Source organism: Lathamus discolor, unplaced genomic scaffold, assembly GCF_037157495.1.
Source record: "Lathamus discolor isolate bLatDis1 unplaced genomic scaffold, bLatDis1.hap1 Scaffold_73, whole genome shotgun sequence".
Classification (NCBI taxonomy): Eukaryota; Metazoa; Chordata; class Aves; order Psittaciformes; family Psittacidae; genus Lathamus; species Lathamus discolor.
The window spans coordinates 2,108,097-2,132,807 of record NW_027069387.1 but is presented as its reverse complement, the minus strand read 5'-3'; the positions used below and the strand labels follow the sequence as shown (position 1 = coordinate 2,132,807).

Below are 24,711 nucleotides of genomic sequence, written 5' to 3'. Positions count from 1 at the left end.
CCCCCCCGGGCCAGCTCAGGGGACCCAGCTTCCCGGGAGGGAGCACGGGCACACAGGGAATCCCCATGGAAAATAACAAACCCAAGGCAAGTAACCGCGTTTCTGATCTCAGCAGCTGCCAAGCGCCACGCTTGACATTCAGGGGAAAGCTGTGCTTAGAACTGGATTGGGTTTTGATGCAGCCACAGCAAGCATTGGTCTTTAAAGCTAATAAGGGCTTTGCAGGCTCCTCCTGAGCTCTCAGGGGACAGCCCAGCACTAGCACGCATTGTAATCTAGGGTGTCCTTGCTGGGGATGAATGTGTTGTATTGAGATGTGCAGCCCTCATGTTCCTTCAGGTCTTTCTGCTCAGAGCTGGGGACAGAGGAGGGTGCTGCTGCTGTGCTGCCATTTCAAAGGGGCCTTGCAAGGAATGCTCATGCCCTGCACATGGGAGGCAGGGCTCCATCTCCAGCCCCGTGGTTTCACCTTTTCCCATGCCCAGTGCTCCCATGCAGTGGGCACAGCTGTAGCACTGGGGCTGCCTCAGGTCCTCGGGGGCTGCTCAAGAGTGCCTTTTGGGGGCAGATGCCAGGGGAGCTGCAGGTGTCTCAAAGGAAATGGTGACGTAAGGGCAGGAGCTCTTGCACGTGCAGCCTGTGGCTGCCCCATCCCACTTGCGCCTTGCGCTTTTCTGTCCTTGACCCTCTGCAAACTGGATGCTGCGGCACCATGGGGAACATCCGCAGGCAGAGGCAGCACTTGGTGATGGGGCAGCTGACCTGGCCCTGGCTGTTTGCTGGCGTTGGATCTCAGAGGTGCCTTCAGAGCATCCCCAAGGGCTTCCTGCTGCCTGCCCCTGGGCTGGGCTGGGCTGGAGGCTCTCCACAGGAAACACAGACTCACTAGAAACCACAGCGTGGTAATGAAGTGTCCTTCCCAGCACACTTGTGCAATCTTGCCCTTAAATTGCCACACATTTCTCGAAGCAGAGCCAAAGTGGAGAAAACCCAGTGAAATAATAATAAATTGTAATAATAATAAAAATAGTAATAACTGTTGCTCAGCCACACAGCTGTGTTTGGACAGCGGTAGCAAGTACCCACAAGCAGTAGGTGCTGGGAAGCAGCACCCTGAGCTCTGGCCCAGGAACCAACATGGGGAAAGCAGATGTGAACACAGACTGTTTAGTTGAAGTGGGGACATAAAAAGTGGGAAGGTGAGCGAGGGACGATTGCACATTCACAGTAAAACAATACTAAAATGGTAGTAGAAAACCCAATATGACAACATGCGGTAGAAGAAGAGTAACAACAACAGATCAACAACAGCCTAACAAGAACAGAACAGCAGAACACCACTAACAACACCAGACTGTAACAAGTGCAGAGACGCACAGCCATTCATCCAGCCCTGGCTGCGCAACTGTTCCAGTAGGAAGAATTTGATGCTCCCCGTTCCACCCCGGGCGCTGCCTCCCAGCGCGGTTTCTTGCCGGCAGCAGAGACGGGGCCCGGCCCCCTCATTCCGGGCCCCCCTCCCACCGTCTCCCCGCGCCTCGGGCCTCGCCAGCTCCTCGGCTCCACAACCGCTCCCACCCGGCGCTGCCCCCGCCACAGCCACGTCTTCACACCGGATCCCCCCCACAGACCGGAGCCACGCCCGGCCCTGGCAGCGCCGGCCGGCCCTCACGCTGCACTGCGCCTGCGCCTGCGCCTGCGCCTGCGCCTGCGCCTGCGCCTGCCCCTGCCCCTGCCCCTGCCCCTGCCCAGGGCTTTGCTGCGGTAGCGGCGACCCCGAAGCGCTTCCCCCGCCCCACGGCCCCATGCGGGGGGCGGACCCCATGCGGGCGGGCAGGACGGGACGCGGCCGCGGCTGCCCCACGGGCGGGCGGCTGCACCCCGACCTGCCCCGCGCTGTTTGCCCATTGGTGGGGGCCGCCCCGCCCTATTTCTCCATTGGCCGGGGCCGCCCAGCGCTGTGCTGTCATTGGCTGACTCCGCCTGGCGCTGGCTCCTGTGTGTCCGTCCCTACGCGTTCCCCGCCTCCCGTTCTCCTCCGGAGGGAAAGAGCGCGCGGCGGCCGCCGGCGGCTGCAGACGGCGTCCCCCGGGCCGAGGCGGGAGCTGTGCGGCGGTGAGCGCCGCGGAGCGGAGCGGAGCGGAGGGAGGCGGGGGGCCGGGCGGGGGCCGGGCGGGGGCCGGGAGGGAGCGGGAGTGGCGGAGCCGGGCTTGGCCGTGCCGGAGCTCGGGGGTGCGTGGCAGGGAGCTGCAGCGGGGAGGGTGTTCTGGGGGGGAAGGGCCGGGTGTGGGGTAGCAGCCGTGAGGTGGTGTCGGGGCGAGGGGACGAGAGGTCTGCGTGAGGATCTGCCGTGGTGCCCTGTGCTGGGCGAGCTCGGGGCAGGAGCCAGTGGTGCGTGCGGAGGGGCAGGTGTGGGGCAGGCAGAGGGGTGAGGGCCGGGGGCACAGCTCCATCGGCGGTGAGGCACGGGGGAGGGGGGGGTGTTCCGTGGGGAGCTGCAGGGGTTGCGCGGGGGGGGAGCGGGGTTCCCGGGGTGCTGCCGGTGCCCGGAGCGCCCCTCGAGGGGTTCGCGGGGGGAGCCGCAGCGCTCCCAGCTCTGCTCCTTGGGAGGTTCAGTGCTGCTGGGGAAGGGCTTCCCGTCAGGGCTGCGGCCTGAATCGAGGTTTTGGGCTGGCCTCGAAAGCGCGTCAAAGCTCTCGTAAGCAGTGCGGCCCCTCATGTGTACGAGCAAGGCTTGTGCTGAGCAGCAAGCACTTGGAGGCGATTTGTCCCTTGCCGTGGAGCTTTGTAGCTCGAGAGATCTGCACGTGTTGGATCTGTGCAAAAGGAATTCTGTTACGTCCAATATAAACTTCCTTATGTGCAATATAAACTTTCTAATGTCCAATCTAAACTTCCCCCATTTAAGTTTTAACTACTCTTCCCCTTCTTTGTCAGATGAACTCCACCAGCCCCCAGCAGACCTGGCCTACTAACTTGGGTCGCGTGTTCAAGATACACAAACCCCTGACAATGGCATCTCCCTTGTAACCATTTATTGACCTGGCCAATCCTCCTAGCCTTTTTAGGGTCCTCCCCTGTATCCTGGAGAACTGACAAAAAGACAATCTGAGCTCCAGAGCCCCTAACCGCCTCTCCCAGGGCTCTGTAGTCCTTCTGTATGTTCTCCAGGCTACTGCTATCTACATCACTAGCACCCACATGAAAGAGCAGGATGATCTGCATCTACGAAAGTAATTTATCATGATCAGCCTCTCCTGCTCCCAGGCAGGGAGGTTTAGTTGTTTAAATCTCAGTTTAAGTCACATCCTCACTTTAGTGGCTGTGAGTTTGTGCAACAAGAACTTTTCTTTTCCATGTGAGCTGCCTAGTCCCTTGAGCCGTTTTTCCTCTTGCAGAATGCTGAACTATGTAAAATGAGTCTGATGCTTGTTTTACACTGACATCATCTGTTGTCTTGCAGTAATACCTCCCAGCATAGGCAATGCTTTGGGTTTTTGTAGCTGAACTACCCACACACAAGCTAACAAGTTTAAAGAGAACTGGTGCACTTCAGGGTTCTATCAGGTGCTTCTTCATACACAAAGTTACTTGGGTTTGAAATGTTCCTAAACAGTTTTGAGCACAGATTTTGTGGATGTCAGTGTTGTTTGTTAACTCCTCTGCATATAGGAGATGGAATAGCAGGTGTTCTGCCTGTGCAGTATGGTTAATTTGCAGCAACTTAGGGTGCAGCTTTGATCTCTTCTGCGGACAAGTAGTGCCTCTAGTGAGAATCACTTGTGGATAAGAGAGATGTACAGTCACAGATGGTCAGAATTCCTTGTTGTTCTGCTTTTTATGGGCTGTCAGAGTGAAGCTGTGGAGTTTTATCTAATAAATGTTTCCTCATATCTCTGCAGGTGATCTTAATTTAATTTTTCATCCATCTCCTGTTGCCTGACCTGATGGAAGTCAAGGCTGAATTCTGCTCTACTGCTTTTTTCCTTATGCTTCACTGCACTTCACAAAGTTATCATCAAAGGGCTTGAGACAGATGCTGGGTTCTTGCAGTCATTTGGGTCAGGCAGATGACTTCAGTAGTTCAAGGTGAATGCCAGAAGCTCTTTTCCTGTCAGTCATCGCTATTCTACTTAGGAACTACTCTCAGGGAGCTACTTTGTCTTAGGAAAGAGGTGGAGTTTCAAAGAGCTTCTGAAGGTGTAGGTGCACAGTTGAAGGTGCTGGTGCCTTTTGCACACTGAGCACAAAAATTGGCAGGAGGTTGGGTGGCAACAGGAAATCATTCAAATATATAAAATGGTAGCTGATACAAAAGTAAATCCCACCCTCGGTTTACCAAATCACGTACTGTGTGGTGGGGACTGCTTCAGAGCTGCTAAAAGCCAGCCCTTTGTTTGCCAACTAATTCAACTTTTGGAACTTGCTGCAGGGGATATAGTTGCAGATGATGCTGGTCAGGGTTCTGAGCTGGACCCAGACTTTGATGTGAGTGCAGATAATGCCTGTGGTTTCATGAGGGGGAATAGCTGGGGGTGGAAGTTCACCAGTGGGTAATAGGACTGTGGCCTGAAGGAGGCCTGGGGAGGTCTGAAGCTGCTTCTGTTGGATGCCTGGTGACCCAAGGCTGTGGTGCCAGGCAGAGATGGATGATGCAGAAGTAGGTGGGTGAAGGTCTGGGCTTTCTCTGCATTTACCATCTTCCAGCTGCTTATTTCTAGGCCTAGAACCTATTCTCCAAATGGCTTTTATGCACCAGGAGAAGGCAGTGGTGGTTCTTAGTGAATTTAGTAACTAAGTGGACTTCTACAGTTGTGGCACGTTTTCCCTGTACTCCAAAGTTACTCCCCTGAAATGTATTTATCAGACCAAATATGAAATCTAATGGGTGTGTCTGTGGCCTGCAGGACTGCTGTTAATCACAGGGATACCATTTCTTCAGGTGGATTATCTCCCACAGCTGGGAGACTAATGGACTGGAAAGACAGATCAATCTAGACTTGTTCCCAGGGAATGAAATGGCTTTATTAACCTTTGTATTTCTAAACTGCAGGCATGAGTAATAGTGATGATAATACCCTAATTTTCTGTTGATGGGCTAGGGAGCAATCAAATGGGCATATTCTCTTGACACAGTTTTGAGATTAATGTTCTTGGTTTCCCAAACAAAAAGTTTAGTGATGCTGAGAGTCACATTTGCAATGTAAATAAAAAAGGGGTGGGGGTGGGTGTGTGTGTGTGTCTGTGTGTGAGAGAGAGCAAGAATAAGATGGGGTTTACAGGAAACAATATATGGTCAAGAGGTTTGTTTCCTTTTGTGTGCTTTTGCCATGGGGGATGTTTCCTGATCCCCTTTGGCTCTCTTGCCTGAGAATGGGAAAGGCATTGAATGGGAAACTGTTCACCAGCACTGGGAGTGTCCATCACCCCCTTTGTGAGCATGTGAGGGCTGTGGAAGATCAAACCTTGCTGGCACTGGATGACGAAACTTCTGGTGAAGTTCTATTTGAAATGAGGAAGTGAGTGTTAAGATATAAGGTGCTTAAGGTATAAGGCTTACAGAAAAAGGGTTGTCTGCAGCTTTGAGTTGCAGGCAGAAACTTCTTGGAGTCTCCAAGAATTGTTAGCTGTATTTTAAGCTACTTGCATGAGGCTGGGGTACTTAACCATCAGATTTAAAATCAACTAAAACTGATACAGAGGTTTAGATCTCTCCAAAAACTTCCTGGAACTTTTAATGTGTGAAAGATTCCTATAGGAACACTGCTTTCATCTGCAGCAGCTCATTTGGCTGGGCTGGGCTTTGACCTCTGCTGCTGTGGCTCAGAATTCAGTGTGAGCCTACATTTTAAAACAAGCTTTGATAAATGTCCTTTAACTGCTTGGCAACTAGTTCTAGCATTAAAATCTGGATTTGTCACAGGGACACTTCACCCTTTCCTTCAAATCTTTCTTCTCTAAATCTTTTCTATTGAAAAGGATTATAATTCATAAATAATATTACAAGAGCTCTTGAGACTTGCCTTATCTGGGTAGGACTTGGGAATCCCTGATAAATAAGGGTGGAAAAAGGAAAAGTTACTTTAAAGGTAAGCTCAGGCTGGACCTTGTGTTTGGCTGCACTCGTGTTCTGTGGGACAAGCCCCACAGGCTGGGCCTGCAGCTGCAGCAGCTCTCCAGGTTCTTGCTTGCAGTGGTCAGTGCAGTTTGTAGGTGGCTCTCAAGTGCCAACACATCCTCACCTTGTCCAGTGTCCCCTTGCTCTGTGTGAAGAGCAGCTTTGGACAGTGGGAGCTGCTGTTTCTTTCCTGTTACAAGGTGAGCCACAATTTTGCTTCCTTTGCTGATACTTGCGTTGCCAAAGCAGGCGCAGTATTCCCCTGTCCTTGTTCGTGTGTCAGAGGTGCTCTTCTGACATCCCTCTCTTGCTGTTGGGTTGCAGAGGCTTGGCATGAGATGGGAATTGCATTTTGGTAGGTGCTGTGGATGTGCAGATGAGATGCAATCTTTCCAAAAAGCTTTCTCAACAGAAGAGAGTGGCACTAAGAGAATAGAAGTAGCATTCTCTCAGCTCTACAGAAGGAGGTGGATGCTATAACACGGCATTGAACTGTTTCTGTGTTGCATGGAGTACTAACATGTGTTCCAAACCATCTGGGTTTTTTTCAATGTAATTATGAAAAACATTTTCTTGTGCAAAAGCTTCACTGCATTATTACAAGGAAATGATGTTCCTCTTTGCCACTGGCCGAGCCTTTGCCAGTGTCTGGTGGCAGCCTGGGGCTGGATCTGTGCTCCCTGTGTAGGGGTCAGTCTGACCCAGCTCAGTTGGGCTGGTCCCAGTGACCCATCAGCAGTGCCCAAACAAGGATGGGTTGGTAGGTTTTAAAGGAAGTGTTATGTATCATCTGCTGTGAACAAACATGCAGGAGAAGCCTAGGTGTGAAGCACAAGGCTTTGCTGGCAAAGCAGCTGGTGTGGTTGTGTGCATGGAACTGGGCTGTGTCTCCCGAATTACTTCAGACTTTCTGGCCTGTGATTTTGGCAAGTGGGGCTTTGGTTTGCTGCTTAAATCACATTTACCTGAATTTTAGTTCTGGTTACTGTAGCACAGAAGAAAGGAGCGAAAGTGTGACTGTATGGCCCAATTTTCAACTCTAAGGGGGTGACTTTTGGCTGGAGACAGGCACATTGTTAGTTTTCTTTTGTTTCCTTTGGGAATCAATCTTTATGGTGAATTGAAGGAAGTTTCCCAAATCAAACAAACGTTGGCAGAACTGTGCTTAATGAGCTGCTGTAAAGCTTTCCCTCCAGCGCAGCAGGGATGTTATAGCTCAGGGAAGCAACCTTCAAGCCCTCTGGAGCCCTGCAGATGTATTTTTAGAGTTGTGATCTGGGAATTGTTTTATCCATGAGGATTCTGGCTGATGTTGAACTACAGGAAAATGGGATGTTGGTAGGATCATTTAGCCACTTGTATTTCACAGATGTGCAGTACCCTCGCACACTGAGGTGGCTGGATAGCAGCAGAGGTCTTCCCTTATTACGTGCCTGCATGCATTTGGGTTTTCAGATGCTGTTATATATGTCCAAATCCCTCCGCATTGACTTTTCAAAGGAAAGACAGTGCAAGATTCGCCCTGTGGAGGCTGGGCTGCAGGTCTGCTTGAACAGTATCCTTCCTTTGGCTGGCAGCTAGTACCTGCTGCCTCAGCATAACATGAGGGACCTTCTGTTACTCTGCCACGTGGGGAGATACGTGTGGATGGAGACTTCCTTCCATCTGGTTATGGCATAGTCACAAAGGTTTCTGTTCCAGGAATAAAAGTCTCACTTCCGAGAGAACTTCTCCGGGGCCTTCCCCATTTCAGGGCCACTTCCTGAAAATACATGCCATGAGATTTGCTCTTGATCAGGACACTTCCTCTGGCAGTCCTGAGGGGTAATGGACTGCCAAGATCCCCATCTCTCAGCTGTCGTGCTTCAACCGTTGTCTGCTTTTTGCTTCAGGCTTTTGTGCTTAACTGGAGTGGGTATGGAGCTTGTGTTTCTGTTGACTCTAGCAGCTACTTCTAATGAGGTTTTCTTGCTGTTGGGGTGTTTGCTTGTTCACAGATTACTCAGTTGAAGGTTCCAGTATTCATCTTTGTGCTCACTTGCAAATGCTCAAAGCCGATCTTGCTGTGGCTGAGGGAGTACTCTTACTGTGGAGTAAGTACTCTTGCTTAGTGAAGCTATGCTGGCTTGTCATCAAGCACCCTGTTGTTTTTCATGTGCCTTAGTGTGCTTTCCAGGAGAATCTGCTCCAAGATTTTGCCAGGCACAGAGGGGAGACTGACTGCTCTGTAATGCCCTGGGTCATCCATTTTCCCATTCTTGAAAATGGGGGTTATATTACCCTTTTTCCAGTTGTCGGGAACTTCACTTGACTGCCAGGATTTTTCAAACAAGTCCTCCTTTATTTTGTTTTGGTCAGGAACAATGTATAAGAATGGAAAACCTGGATTGAATATTCATGTTCAGCTCTTAATATTGGACTTTCTTCATCGAGGAGTACCCTCAAGGTACCCCTTACATTCAAAAGGTAAAACAGAGGTCCTCATGTCTTGAAGCTGGTCTAAAGAAACAATACCAGAGTTAGGGAAAGAGTCTTAGTCCTTAATTAAACATTCGAGACATATTGGTTTGTTTCTTCTGTTCATTGCTTGTTGTAGACCTCTTTGGTAGCTCAGATGTTATATGATAATTTTTCAAGATGAAATAATTTGTTCAGAAGGTCACAGGAAATAGAAGGGGAAACGGGGACTGTGAGTTTACTGGAAAGACAAACCCTGTCTTCCCTTGCGTGTCTTATATATGGGATCAAAGACTCCTGACTAATATTCACCTAACCTGGTTCTTAAAGAGGTTTTAAGATATATTTTCTGCTAATATCTTTGGCAAATTATTCCAAAGTTTGGCTGTATTTACTGCTACATCTCACCTTAATTGTTAAACTAAGGGCTGTAGTAGATTTGCCTCAGCAGACAAAATCAAATAGGTGAAGCTGTTAAAATGCTGAATTGTTTGTCTCTTCCTCTGTCTGTTAATGCAGGGATGCGTGATACCACAAGTGATCAACCTCTGTCTTACCACAGCATTCAGTCCACTATATTAAGGTAAATGGAAATTAGATGTCTGATTTTAATCTTCTGCCATGAACCTGTCAGACTTCTAAATACCGTTTTCTGCAAAGCAAATAAAACTGTTGCTTCTTCTGTTGGTGTCCTCAACATAAAAAGGACATGGAACTGCTGGAATAAGTCCAGAGGAGGGCCATGAGGATGATCAGGGGACTGGAGCACCTCCCGTATAGGCTGAGGAAGTTGGGGCTGTTCAGCCTGGAGAAGAGAAGGCTGCGTGGAGACCTCATAGCAGCCTTCCAGTATCTGAAGGGGGCCTGTAGGGATGTTGGGGAGGGTCTCTTAGTCAGGGACTGTAGTGACAGGACAAGGGGTAATGGGTTAAAACTTAAACAGGGGAAGTTTAAATTGGATACAAGGAGGAAATTCTTTCCTGTTAGGGTGGTGAGACACTGGAATCGGTTGCCCAGGGAGGTTGTGAGTGCTCCATCCCTGGCGGTGTTCAAGGCCAGGTTGGATGAAGCCTTGAGTGGGATGGTTTAGTGAGAGGTGTCCCTGTCCATGGCAGGGGGGTTGGAACTAGATGATCTTGAGGTCCTTTCCAACCCTAACTATTCTGTGATTCTATGATTCTGTGATTCTTGTCCTGTGTTCAGTGAGCATGGGGAACACTCTAGTTCTGTTATGCCACTTTTCCTATGTACTTGGAAGACTAAGAAGGATGCAGAGTTTCAAAGTGTAGATTTGTCTGACTGCCGACAAGGAACTGTATGTCAATACATCAAGAAAATCTGGGAAAAAGAAAACTGGGAATTAAGTCAAGCCATAGAGGCGATGAGCCCTCTGGGAGGGTTGGGTGTGGAGTGTTCTACCAGCAATGAAAGGGAAGGAGTTTCGTGTCTCGTCATTTGTGGAGTGCACTGAGAGGCAGATGTGACAGATAGCTGACACTTTTTTTGTGTGTGTGTAAAAAATGTGTCTTTGGGTTAGACAATTTTAGCATAGATGGTGGATTTTTCCTCACACGATTATCATGAGCCCCTTTAACACAACACCAGATTGCATGATTTGACTTAGCGATACACCACTTCTTGAATGAGTCATCTTAGTGCCAGATTTGAAGATATATTTACTTGGTGCTTTTATTATGTCTAACTAGGACACAAGAGAGGCTGGAATATTTATCTAAGGCACAAAGGACTGCAGTGAGCAAAGCTAGAAATAGAAAAGCCTGAGAATAAGGGATGCAGCAATGCTTGTTTAGCTGTCCTTCCTTAAAATGTAAAACTACTGAGGAAGAAAGAAAATGATGACAATATATCAGAAACAGAGCTAAATTAGTAAAGGGAAATCAGAGTGGATGTCCATGCCATTTACCTGCTGCACAGCAGTAGGAGGCCATACCAAAGATCTGAGAGAATCTCTTTCACAATTAAGCATAGCATTTGTCACAAGTTTGATTTGTCTGTGTTGGCTTTTTCTCACTGTTAATCAGAATGTACTGTTCACTTGGCTACCTCTGTTTTCTAGATTGTTAAGGAAAAGTTTGTTTCAAGAATGTGTTACTGAAAGGCATTCACCATGGATATCAGCCTGAGTGAGAAGTGTTGTTTAACTATAATTCACAGGAGGACTGTGCAAGCAGAAGCAATGAGTGGGCAGTGTTTGGGGATTTATAAATTCAGAAAAATATACCCTCTTCTGGTAACTGCTATGATATCAGTCATAAATACATGTGTTTTGCCTTTTTTAGTTATTGCTGTAAATTAGGGATAGAACTAAACCAAGTGTATTTCACAAGTGCATGTTGTTTTGTTTGCTGTGCAGCCAGATAGGATGGTTTGTGATGTTACAAAGGCTCATCATAAATATGTGGAAGACATTGCGGTCTATGTATGCCTGCAGAGAATAGAAGAAATTCAAAACCTCAACCACAAGGAAACAAATGGTCCATCTCTCCAGAGAACTGAAGGTTACAAACCCATCACAACCAACCACCAGACAAGTCAACGACTAACGAGATCACTGATATCAAAATATGTCTTACAATTACTTCTGTAAACTAAGGAGGCGATGAGATGGCTTTCCCATTATCAGCCAACTTGCAAGGATACATGCTTAACCTGAGAGCTGAATGGAAGAAAAGTTCTTCAGGATTTCAGCCAGCCACCATCACAGTTCATCCGAACTGTGAGCCTTCTTCAAGCAGTGGGAAATGGACTAGACCAGAACAGCTCACATCAGTTGCTGTGGGCATATTGTTATGGCTGCTGAGGAGGCCCTGGCTCAGGGTAAGTGGTTGAGCAGGAGGTGGAAATCTGCTGAACAAGACACCAGAAACTTCTGAACATAACAAGTAGCTGCATGGGAAGCCAGCAAAAGTTATAGTTGTGAGGGGTGGCTGAATCTCACAGGTGGTTAAGCGGGAGGTGTTTGAGAAAACATCAGACTCCACAGATAATTGGAGGGGAGTATTGTGAACCTTTGAGGGAGTAGAATATTGTAAGGCAAACAACACCCAGGTAACCATCAGTAATACCATATAATGGCAAAATTGCTTAGGTAACAGGATCAGAAATCATATTTGGGAATGGATGAAGCAAAACTAGGAGCAGGTGAGAAAAAAAGTTATGGTTTGAGTTGTTTACATGGGGGGAAATTGGGAGGAGAAAGGTTGATACAAAGATGGTGGAAAAAAGGAAGGCTAAGAAAGGGGAAAAGAATGCTAAGGTATGGAAATGCTGTGAGGACAGTGTACGGGGGTGCCTACCAGAAGCTCTGTTTTTGCTCAGAGCAGCTGGAGCAGGATAAGGAACAAAACCCTCTCATCTGACCCTGAAGCAAGGACTGAACTAATGACTGCAGTCCATGGGTCTGGGATGAGCACAGGGTAGGTGGTGTCCCTCTCCATTAAGGGTACACGCAGATAGATGGGTAGGGCATCCCAGTATCACTGTGCCAGTGCCTGTTCCAGGCCTCATGGCATTAGCAGCCACCTCTTCATAATGCAAGTGTTTTTTTTCCTTACATGACTTAAAAGGCTATCATCACTTGATTTCAAGGTATCAGCAGCACACAGACTTATCATTTGCAAGCACCTCTTATTTGATCTCAGTTCGCTCTTTGGTCTGTGTCTTTCACTAGCCTATCTCATTCATTGGGATAGCAGAGAGATGCTGTGGGAACCCTTTCAGATGACAGGTTTTGTCCCCACAGTTCTCTTGAATGAAGCTCTTCAGTTCACCCTCATGCTCTGTATTCGCCACCCATTTGCATGGTACCAGTTTATAAGCTATGCCTCTACTTTAGTGTGAACCAGACTCTTTGGTCAAGTCTTAAAGCTGCCCTTTCAGCACTGTCAATTAGTCTGTGAAAGAGAACAATCTATTAAAACAAGTCATTTTGTTTAAAACAAAAAAACCACCAACAAAACCCCACCCAGAAGTTGAATATACAGGTTATTATCTCACCTGAGTTTCAGGCTGTATTTGTAAGTGTCTTCAGAAACACTAAATCCTGATTGCATCCTTTCAGGAGAGCAGGTAGAGAAACAGCTACACACCTAGGCTATGTCTGAATTTATCTCATTGTAATCATCACTGAAAATTCCCTGCAGAAGTTCACAGATTGTCATTTTATCATCTTCAGAGGAACCCTGACACCCCACCCCTCACAGCCCCCCCACACCCCCCAGCCCCAAACTGGTTGCTTCTCCCAGTTTTTTCAGCAAAGTCAGCAGCAGTTTTTTTTCTATACTGTCTACTAATATTCAGTAGCAGAATTACAGTAATTGCCTGATTTCTGCAAAGGCAAGTCAGGCTTCAGAACAATTTAAACTGTAATATTCTGTATAAAAAAACTACTGCACACTCTTCAAGCTAACAGATAGTTATACACTATTCATAAAAATAGTATGTTACTGGTAGACTCCACAGTGACAAGAAATCCATCCTATTTCCTCAGGAAAATATAACTCACTTCAGATCAGATGGGTTTTAGCTGTAAAGAAACATGAAAGTTTCACACAGCAAAGAAAATTATACTGTAATAAAGGGGAAATCAGTCAAATTAAACAATTCTCTATGCAGACTCTGAATAAGATCTTGGACAACTACTGCAGATACAGCACAGCCCTGTTTAAATCACCCCTGCTTAGCTGGACGCTCACTTGGCTGCTGTATTTGATTATTGCTACTCTAGACACGTGTTCCCATGCTTCCTTTGGTCTGGGAGGTTCCTTGGCACAGTCACAGCACATATGCTTTTGTTAACTCACCACAGAAGGATGATTATGTGGACCAGGTGGCATCAACCCACAGAACAGGTGCTGATGTCTATCTCACCTCTCCCATCTTTTAACTACATCACACTTTGGGTACTCCAGGTTTGCAGGGATAAAAAATTAATAAGTAGAGAAGGCTGTCGAGGATTTTTAGGTGCCTTTTTCTTTTTCTCTCTTCAGTTAATGAGTGAGACATACAGATCTATATAAAGCCATATGCATAACCCAAGATACCCATTTCACTGCCGCAGTGCACACAGCACATAACTGCTGCAAACACTGTAACTTGAAACTCCTTAGGAGTTTTTTTTCTCCTGCAAGTAGTGTCTGGAGCTTGAGTTTCTATCTTTCTCAATCATGTATTGCTATTTGCTCATTTCCTCAGCAATGGTCATACAGATTTGATTCCAAATATACCTTTTCCTCCACCCCATCCATCAACACTGTTGTGTTTCTTGTGGAGGTCTGTGTTTTCAATATGAGCAGAAACAGCCCCAAAAATTACCTTGTTGTCCCTTTTTGAGAATATTTCATTCATTTGCCCAAGCCCTCTACAGAAAATTTATATTCAGCATCACCATCACTTCAGTCATCTCACAAGTGTTTCCCAAGCCTCGCTGTTCCAGATTTAGTCAGCAGTAAACAGCCCTTCTCAAATACTTTCTACTAATGTAGTTTTTTAGGTGGCTTTCCTTTATTTCCTGGTGTAAAGAGATTGCAGCAGGTTGCAAAATGCAATCAAATAAAAGGCTCTAAATTATCCAAGACTTCCTCATGTGGTAAACAAATATGACAGAGGACCTAGCGAAGACCAATGCTCTTCTAAAGCAACGGTTGCAAGCCAAGCAAGTCTGTCTAAAGTAGCAATAAATGTTTGTGTAAAGACACTTGAATTTAATTTCTGGCCTGTACTGCCAATGAAGCTTGCAGAATACTCCAATCCACCTTAAATGAGGCACTGAGGATGGAGTTATTGTGCCAAAATGTAGATATTTAGTGCCATTTTAAATGTTACATGGAGGGGAAACCAGCAGCCTCCAACTGCTTTTCCTTAGGGTTCAGGTCTGTGACAGATCACACCTTCTGCTCCCAGACACTTATCTCTGATGTGCTTGCATGCTTCAGATGTTACTAGACAATTCTGAAGCAGCCAATTCCCACTCTTAGTGCCTGGTAAACTCATTTGCGAATGACCTGAAATGGCTAATGATCACTGACTACATTGGGAGCTTAGGAAACCAGCTTACATGTATTATATACAAAAAGACCCTTAAAATATTATGTTTTAGTTTTGAACTGCATCCCAAAGGAAAACCAGATTGGTCCAAAACTGGAATTCAGTTTGTATAAAGATAAATTCCTTCATTTTGTCTCAGGAACCAAAGCAATCTTCTCCTTTAGCACCTGTGAAAGAGCAGAAAAGTTCAAAAATTGGTATGACTTTTTTGGTTTGGAGTTTACTAATTCCTCTCTAAGCTTATTCTTGCTCACGTAATCTACTCAGAAGTCCTCATTAAATGATGAAGGATGGAAGACCAGAAAGACTAAAACCAGCAAGCATCTACTACGAACATAAAAAACATCCCAGTGGAAAATCTGACTATGAAGAAGAAAATAGAATTACATTAGGCTGAAGATTTCTTTCCAACATAGGTTTTTATTGTGGTTTACTAAACAGATGAAGCTAAGAGAATTACAGCAGTCATCTGATTTTACTGTGGTCCTGCTCGCCATGAGTCTACTATCATACCTCTTAGGCAGGCATAGAAAACCACATTTTTTTGGTCAGGGCTTGACTTGACCGTTATTTTATTTGATTAACTTTGGTAAGCTACAGAGTCCATAAATTCATTTTTAAGATGACATTTTTTAAATGGGATCACAAATTGCATATTTGTTTTTGTTAGTATACCCCAAGAGACACTTTGAAACAGCTCAGTATTAAGTCAGAGTTAGAAAAAAAAGAAAGATGAGTGGGAAAGCAAATGAGTGCTTGGAGAGGGTGAGGAAGAAAAAGACATGTTTCACTGAAGATTTCAGTATAATGTACTCCAGCTTTTACAGCTTTTGTAGTATTATTGCAGTGTAACAAGTTTCAGAGCCTTCAAAACTTCACTCAGATGGCTAATTTCTGCACAGTGTGATATGAAATGGAGTGAATGGCTGTTGTGTTTATTGCGTAATTGCAAAAGGAGAAAAAACAGGGTTTTTTTCTTAATAATTAATGCATAAAAATGCATTTTATATTCTTTTTTGCTCGAGAAAGTCACACAGTAATGTTTAACGAGGGCCTGTTTCTTCTCATAACTAAGGAAACCTATTGATTTTCATGCTCAGTAGCAACAGAAACAGACTCATTTGTTTAGGTTCTTCTTCCCCAGAGGAAAACCAGATGTGTAGAGACATTAAAAAATACAGTTTTTCTGCTAAAGAGAAACTTTTAACTCTTTATTCACAAATATGCACACACTCATCCACGCGCCCAGGAAACTGAGTTCATAATTTACTTATCAATGTCAGGATATGGGAATTTAAATCTTTATCAGAAAAGTCTCATGTGGTAGTTCTGGGCTTTTTTCTTTCCTTAAAAAATTCATTTGCATCTTTTACAACAGCAAAAGGCATAGGAAAATCCTCTTGTCTAAATTAGTGAGTGAACAGAAGCACGGTTCTGTTCTGACTGGCAGGGTTCAGCCTCAGGGGTGGGGAAATGCTTTGATCTCGGTAGCACCACTTAGCAGGTGCTAGCAAGGGCAGCTACAAGAAAAGATAACTCCTTGTGGTGTTCCTTTGTTTTTCTTGGCTGCTCATGTTCACACCTGCCTGCCAGAGCTGTTGTGTTTTGGTTTGGTTGGTTTGGCTTTTTTTTTTTTTTTTTTCTTTTCTCTGTTTAAGTCATCTGGCTCACTATATCTCAGTAAGAAGAAATTAATAATGCTGTGTTTTAGGCAAATGTAAATTGATCTTAATTGGCATGTGCAGCACAACATTTTTACCTTGTATTTCTAGGTGAAGTTAAGCAGGGCTAGTGTTCAATAGGCTTATAAAGAGATTTAGATACCATATGTTTGAAAGCGTTTGTATACTGAAACTTGGGCATGCAATTGCATTGTACCTTAACAAGAAGAACCCAAGGTGAAGTGAATGTTCCTTTTTTTTTTTTTTTTCTTTTTTTCACTGTACTTTCCCAGTGTAAGTGTTGATTTTCATATGGAAGGGCCAGCTCAGGGAAATAAAAGGTTAGCTAGGGAACCAATCTTGAGACACTGAAGTATTCAGAAAGCAGGAGGTTAAACAGGGGCAGGTTGGTTTAGGCAGCTGGCTCTTCATCTCATTCCTTCTGTTGCATGGTGTTAGAGGATGTGTAGATATGGATTCTAATAGTGCTGGGAAAAAGGGGATTTTATCTAACACAGAGCCAGGAACTTTTACAGCATACTAAACCAGCCCTGCTGCAGCTTGATCTGCAGTTCGAACGCAGCTAGCAGTCTTCCTGGGGAAGGCTTCTTCATTTGCTTAACCAGATGGGGCATGTCATTCATAAAGTAGTGTGCTTGCACATATTTTAAGGCTACTTACTTGCAAATGATTAACCAACTATAATTCAGAGTCTGATAGCTAGATAGTCTTGCTGAATGCCCTTTGTAGCAGAACATGTTAAATGGTTTTGTTATTTACCAAATTCATGGACCATAATATTATATAACATTCTTTATTCCTAGTAACAGTGCAGGTTCTCACTTCCCCATGAATTAATAATGCTCATCTCTTTGTTTAGGATTGTTAGCAGTATGTACCAGATTTTTACAGAAATATGAGTACTGGATGGATGTTAGCTATTCAGTGCCACTTCCACTGGCATTAGTACGAGCATTTGTTGAAAGTCTCGGATTTGCTTATTGCTTTTATTTTTGTAGCAAAATTACAACTTTTAGAAATTATAACTTTGGAATTTGCACTTACACACATTGAGACAGAGAAATGTCTACATAAAAGATAATAATGGATGGAGGAGGATATGGTATTTTCTGGCAGTCAGGTTTTCAGATGAGGAATGAGTAAAAGTTTGTCCTGACAATAACCAACATTTAGTTGTGTGACTGAGGTTGCCTGAGCCACGTGTCTAGTCAGCAACATGTCAAGTAGCCTATCACGAGATCCCTAACTATAGGTTTACCAGGTATTATGTGCAGTGCTGTTGGCAATAATCATGCAGGTAAGAGTTATCATGTCAAAAAAACGTGGGTTTTAACTAATTTTGCTTTCAGACTTCCATGTGCACGCTTCATCATTAGATGCTTCCTCAGAGTTTTTCCAGCACAAAAATATTGTGCAACAAATCTAAGTAAATAATATTCCAAATAATGGTAGCAAATTCCCTTGGTGATTTTACAGTATGCCGCAACTGGATGTTGTTGCCACTGCTTGCTGGGCAATATGTTGGATTACATTCTGATGATGTGGTATATCATGAGTCTTGGAGCCACTACAAGTTTCATTGGTGTGTTCTCATTACTATGCCAAATATTAAATGATATGAATATTTTTGTTTGTATACATGGAAAATACAATTATTAACAGGGATTCAATGAGAATTTCAAGATTCATCCTGTTTGTTAAAATTCCAGATATGAATTTACCTAATTTTCAGAAGTAACTTCCTCTCGCATTGCACGCATTTCTGAACTTTTATCTAATGTCAAGGCTATTCTACTAATTATTTTGAAGACATTACTAATTTCAGGACCAACTCATTTATTGGGCTTGAACTCCTAGTAAGAAAAGTAGAAGTGAAGGATGAATAAAACTGAAATACTCAGAGAAAAGAAATATGGTGACAGGCATAAATATTTTGGTTTAGGCTAGACAGATGACTGATAAATGTAGTATTGTAAGAATATTAACCTGAGTTACAGACTTCTGAATTCAGGATCTGTATTTGACAATTGCTTTTTAGATTCCTGTGACCAGGCTATTTTGAAGTAGATAAATTGAATCTTTGTAATATCATATGTGTGTCAATTTCTTATTCCCAGTCTCTGATAACATAACCATAAATTTGACAAATTAGCTATGGAGGCATTGTAAAGGGCTACAATAAATAACAGTTAGGAAGAAGAGACCTTGTTCAGTAAACAGGCTATTAGCAGTAATGAACAATGCAAAGTGATCATAAGAAAACACAATGTCCTCTGGAAGAGCTCACAGCTATGTCATTTCAATGAGCCATGGGTCATAAATTCAAAGAGGTAAACTTACAGGTCATCTTACATGAGAAAAATATATCCATTTTATTCTATCTTGCTAGCCAACACAGAAATAACCTCTTATTGCAATAAATAATACTAATAAAAAAGTTAAACATGACTAGTAAATGCTTTACTTTTACAACACAGGAAACCGAACACCCAAACACCAACCCTAAATCACCCTAAATGAGCTCAACTCTGGGCCACTGCGTAGGGTCCCTTTTCCCTGCAGCACCCAATGGGGCGGGACAATGCTCACCCTTCATCCCCAACCATCAAGTGTTGGGCTTCTGCTTCAAGAGGGACCTGCGGTACCCGTCCCATGGCTGATTCTTATGGGATGTCGCGCATCGTCGGAGGCACGGATGCGCACCAGGGCGCCTGGCCACGGATGCTCAGCATCCAGTTCCCCACAGCCACCGCATTCTCGCACATCTGCGGGGGGTCCCTCATCCCGTATGAAGACAGGCTGAGGAAGTTGGGGCTTTTCAGCCTGGAGAAGAGAAGGCTGCGTGGAGACCTCATAGCAGCCTTCCAGTATCTGAAGGGGGCCTATAGGGATGCTGGGGAGGGACTCTTTGTCAGGGACTGTAGTGACAGGACAAGGGGTTATGGGTTAAAACTTAAACAGGGGAAGTTTAAATTGGATATAAGGAGGAAATTCTTTCCTGTTAGGGTGGTGAGACACTGGAATCGGTTGCCCAGGGAGGTTGTGAGTGCTCCATCCCTTGCGGTGTTCAAGGCCAGGTTGGATGAAGCCTTGCGTGGGATGGTTTAGTGAGAGGTGTCCCTGTCCATGGCAGGGGGGTTGGAACTAGATGATCTTAAGGTCCTTTCCAACCCTAACTATTCTATGATTCTGTGATTCTATGATCACCCCTCAATGGGTCCTCACAGCCGCTCACTGCTTCGTCACGCAAAAGTAAGGGGGAGAAGGGATTGCAGCCATAGGGAATAGGCCAGGAGCAGCTCCCATCCCGTCCCCTTCCCCATCCTGGATGCACTGGGAAGAGCGCTCAGGAGAAGGCTGCTTCCAGCTTGACCGCCCTTGAGCCTAAGGCACGCTGCTTTCCTTTGGGAAGCAGCCGCAATGTGGCTCCTTCCCATCCCTCTTCTCCATAGAATGGATTAGAAGAGATTAAAATGGAATGGGATGGAATGGAATGCAATGCAATGGTTATGGATCATGGAGTGGGGTGGCTTGGAAAGGAGCTTGAGATCATCCACTTCCAACCCCTTGCCATGGGTAGGGATGCCTTCCGTAGAGCAGCTTGCTCCAAGCTGGCCTGCAGCACTGCCAGGGATGGAGCATCCAAACCTTCTCCATCCATGCCATCCCAGTGCCCCAGCACCCTCTTAGGGAATCCCTTCCTTATCTCCAGCCTGCAATTCCCTCTCGGAACCCATCAGCCCTTGTCCTATGGCTCCAATCCCTGCTCTTCCACTCCCTCCCAGCTTCACCACGGATTGCTTCATGATGGTCAGAATCATGGACGTGGCTTGGGCCAATGCCGAGACCCACAAGTGTTGGATACGGCAGGTCGTGGTCCAGGAATATTATACGGCTTAGGATCACGGTTAGGGTTAGGTTTAGAATTAGGGTTAGGTTTAGGGTTAGGGTCAGGGTCAGGGTCAGGGTTAGGTACAGGGTTAGGTTTAGGGTTAGGTGTTAGGTTTAGGGATAGGGTTAGGTTTAGGTTTATGTGTTAGGGTTAGGGTTAGGGTTAGGGTTAGGGTTAACTGTAACCGGAGTTAACCCTAGGGGTGGAGTTAACACCAGGTTGAGTCTTTGGGTTAGGGTTATGGTTACAGTTAGGATCAGGTTTAGGGTTAGGATTAGGGTTAGGTTTTAGGGTTAGGGTTAGGGTTAACCTTCACCAGAGTTAAGCCTGGGGGCGGAGTTAACCCCAGGGTTAGGGTTAGGATTAGGATTACGGTCCGGATTAAATTAGGGTTATGGTTTGGCTGGGTTAGGATTAGGGTTAGTGTTAGGTCTTAGGGTTAGGGTCAGGGTTACGGTTAGGGGCTAGGTATGGGGTTAGGGTTACGGTTAGGATTAGGGTTAAGGTTAGGGTTACCTCTAACCAGAGTTAAACCTAGGGGTGGAGTTAACCCCAGGGTTAGGTTTAGGCTTAGGGTTAGCATTAACCCGAATCAGAATTAACCCCAATTGCGGGTTTAATCCCAGGCTTAGGGTTAGGGTTAGGGTCAGGCTTAGCGTTAGACTTAAGTTTAGGGTTAGGTTAACCCTAACCGGAGTTAACTAGGGTTAGGGTTAGGGTTAGGGTTAAGGTTAGGGTTACCTCTAACCGGAGTTAACCCTAGGGGTTAACTGCTCAAGGTTCCTCCCCAAAAACCCCAAGTGCTGGAGCTCACCCACGTCTGCCCCGGGAGCAGGGTCAGGCCCCACAGCTCTGCTCCTGCCAGCGCTGCCGAGCCCTGCACTCCCTTGATGGTGCCATCAGAGCGCCCCACACACCGCAGCACGGGCTGGGCCATTGCTCTGGCTCCGGCAGAGGCACAAGTGCCTTTGGAAGCTGCCAGCGAACAACAAGAGCTGAGAAGCGGCTGCAGAAGGGCTCTGCTGTGGGGCTGAAAGCCAAGGGTGGTGCAGGGCAAAGGAGAGACTGCAGAGCCTCAGCCTTTGGGCTTCCTTCAGAGGAGGTGGCGGCGCTGCCCTTGATCCTGGCTGTTCTCCAGCCCTGACCTGCCCTCAGCGGTCTCCAGTGGCCTCTGGCAAGGCCAGCAGCAGAGACAGGATGTTCTGCACAAATGTCTGCACCTGCTCCTGGGCCTGAGCAGTGCTGAGAGCTCTTCTGCAGCCAAATGCAAATCGTACTTGACAGTCAGACAGCGTGGTGTGGGGTGGAAGGGACCTTAAATCCCCATAGGGATTCAGAGCATCCCACAGGCAGAGCATCCCATAGGTGTTCAGAGCATCCCCCAAGCAGGGCATCCCAGAGGGATTCACAGCATCCCACAAGCAGAGCATCCCACAGGGATTCACAGCATCCCACAGTCAGAGCATCGCATAAGGAATCAGAGCATCCCACAAGGATTCAGAGCATCCCACAAGCAGAGCATGCCAGAGGGATTCAGAGCATCCCACAGGGCTCCAGAGCATCCCACAAAGCAGAGCACCCCGCAGAGATTCACAGCATCACACAACCACAGCATAATACAGAGCTCCAGAGCATCCCATAGGGATTCAGAGCACCCCAAGCGCATCAGAACCCCCCCATCTCCCCATGGAAGCCCCCATCGACACCCCTGAGCCACCCCCCTCCCCATGGAGCTCCCCCCATGGAACCTGCCTCTCTATGACATCAGCCCCAGCTCCAAGGGACCTGCATCCAGCACCCGTATCCCCGGGGCAGTTGCGCTTTGGGTGCAGTGGTTCTTGCAGCTCCTTGCTTGCGGCTCCTTGGTGTCACCTCCTTGGTGTCACTCTTAGCGGTGGTGGCAGCGATGGCTTTGCTCCGTGTCATCATCCTGCTGGCCTCGGCCTGGCTGGTGCAAGGCTCCTGGGACAGCTGTGGGTGAGTGGCTCCAGGCTCCAGGGTTCCTGGTATTCCATAGGGAGATGCTGCTGCTCCCAGCCACGGTCACACCAATGGGGAGGTGGGATTTGAGGAGCCCCACTTGCTTGCCATCACCCCATGCGGTGGCACAGCACAGCTATGTGGCACCCCATAGGGTCCTTTGTCCTGCAGCACCCTAGGAGGCAGGATGATGCTCATCTCTGGGACACTGCGTAGGGTCCCTTTTCCCTGCAGCACCCAATGGGGCGGGACAATGCTCGCCCTTCATCCCTAAGCATCAAGTGTTGGGCTTCTGCTTCAAGAGGGACCTGCGGTACCCGTCCCATGGCTGATTCTTACGGGATGTCGCGCATCGTCGGAGGCATGGATGCGCACCAGGGCGCCTGGCCACGGATGCTCAGCATCCAGTTCCCCACAGCCACCGCATTCTCGCACATCTGCGGGGGGTCCCTCATCCCGTATGAAGACAGGCTGAGGAAGTTGGGGCTTTTCAGCCTGGAGAAGAGATGGCTGCGTGGAGACCTAAGAGCAGCCTTCCAGTACCTGAAGGGGGCCTATAGGGATGCTGGGGAGGGACTCTTTGTCAGGGACTGTAGTGACAGGACAAGGGGTAATGGGTTAAAACTTAAACAGGGGAAGTTTAAATTGGATATAAGGAGGAAATTCTTTCCTGTTAGGGTGGGGAGACGCTGGAATCGGTTGCCCAGGGAGGTTGTGAGTGCTCCATCCCTGCGGTGTTCAAGGCCAGGTTGGATGAAGCCTTGCGTGGGATGGTTTAGTGAGAGGTGTCCCTGTCCATGGCAGGGGGGTTGGAACTAGATGATCTTAAGGTCCTTTCCAACCCTAACTATTCTATGATTCTGTGATTCTATGATCACCCCTCAATGGGTCCTCACAGCCGCTCACTGCTTCGTCACGCAAAAGTAAGGGGGAGAAGGGATTGCAGCCATAGGGAATAGGCCAGGAGCAGCTCCCATCCCGTCCCCTTCCCCATCCTGGATGCACTGGGAAGAGCGCTCAGGAGAAGGCTGCTTCCAGCTTGACCGCCCTTGAGCCTAAGGCACGCTGCTTTCCTTTGGGAAGCAGCCGCAATGTGGCTCCTTCCCATCCCTCTTCTCCATAGAATGGATTAGAAGAGATTAAAATGGAATGGGATGGAATGGAATGGAATGGAATGCAGTGGTTATGGATCATGGAGTGGGGTGGCTTGGAAAGGAGCTTGAGATCATCCACTTCCAACCCCTTGCCATGGGTAGGGATGCCTTCCGTAGAGCAGCTTGCTCCAAGCTGGCCTGCAGCACTGCCAGGGATGGAGCATCCAAACCTTCTCCATCCATGCCATCCCAGTGCCCCAGCACCCTCTTAGGGAATCCCTTCCTTATCTCCAGCCTGCAATTCCCTCTCGGAACCCATCAGCCCTTGTCCTATGGCTCCAATCCCTGCTCTTCCACTCCCTCCCAGCTTCACCACGGATTGCTTCATGATGGTCAGAATCATGGACGTGGCTTGGGCCAATGCCGAGGCCCACAAGTGTTGGATACGGCAGGTCGTGGTCCAGGAATATTATACGGCTTAGGATCACGGTTAGGGTTAGGTTTAGAATTAGGGTTAGGTTTAGGGTTAGGGTCAGGGTCAGGGTCAGGGTTAGGTACAGGGTTAGGTTTAGGGTTAGGTGTTAGGTTTAGGGATAGGGTTAGGTTTAGGTTTATGTGTTAGGGTTAGGGTTAGGGTTAGGGCTAGGGTTAACTGTAACCGGAGTTAACCCTAGGGGTGGAGTTAACACCAGGTTGAGTTTTAGGGTTAGGGTTATGGTTACAGTTAGGATTAGGTTTAGGGTTAGGATTAGGGTTAGGTTTTAGGGTTAGGGTTAGGGTTAACCTTCACCAGAGTTAAGCCTGGGGGCGGAGTTAACCCCAGGGTTAGGGTTAGGATTAGGATTACGGTCAGGATTAAGTTAGGGTTATGGTTAGGATGGGTTAGGATTAGGGTTAGTGTTAGGTCTTAGGGTTAGGGTCAGGGTTACGGTTAGGGGCTAGGTATGGGGTTAGGGTTACGGTTAGGATTAGGGTTAAGGTTAGGGTTACCTCTAACCAGAGTTAAACCTAGGGGTGGAGTTAACCCCAGGGTTAGGGTTAGGTTTAGGATTAGCATTAACCCGAATCAGAATTAACCCTAGTTGCGGGTTTAATCCCAGGCTTAGGGTTAGGGTTAGGGTTAGGGTCAGGCTTAGCGTTAGACTTAAGTTTAGGGTTAGGTTAACCCTAACTGGAGTTAACTAGGGTTAGGATTAGGGTTCGGGTTAAGGTTAGGGTTACCTCTAACCGGAGTTAACCCTAGGGGTTAACTGCTCAAGGTTCCTCCCCAAAAACCCCAAGTGCTGGAGCTCACCCACGTCTGCCCCGGGAGCAGGGTCAGGCCCCACAGCTCTGCTCCTGCCAGCGCTGCCGAGCCCTGCACTCCCTTGATGGTGCCATCAGAGCGCCCCACACACCGCAGCACGGGCTGGGCCATTGCTC

The 24,711-nt window shown here is 47.0% G+C and overlaps 1 long non-coding RNA gene across 1 annotated transcript; it reads left to right on the top strand.

Annotated features, from left to right (window-relative positions):
• Positions 1 to 1,949: 1,949 nt before the first annotated feature.
• On the top strand, positions 1,950 to 18,771 carry LOC136006863 (uncharacterized). The gene is made up of 3 exons (XR_010609299.1): positions 1,950 to 2,115; positions 9,095 to 9,158; positions 10,950 to 18,771. It is a non-coding gene; the product is annotated as an uncharacterized LOC136006863 (long non-coding RNA).
• The last annotated feature ends 5,940 nt before the right edge of the window (positions 18,772 to 24,711 follow it).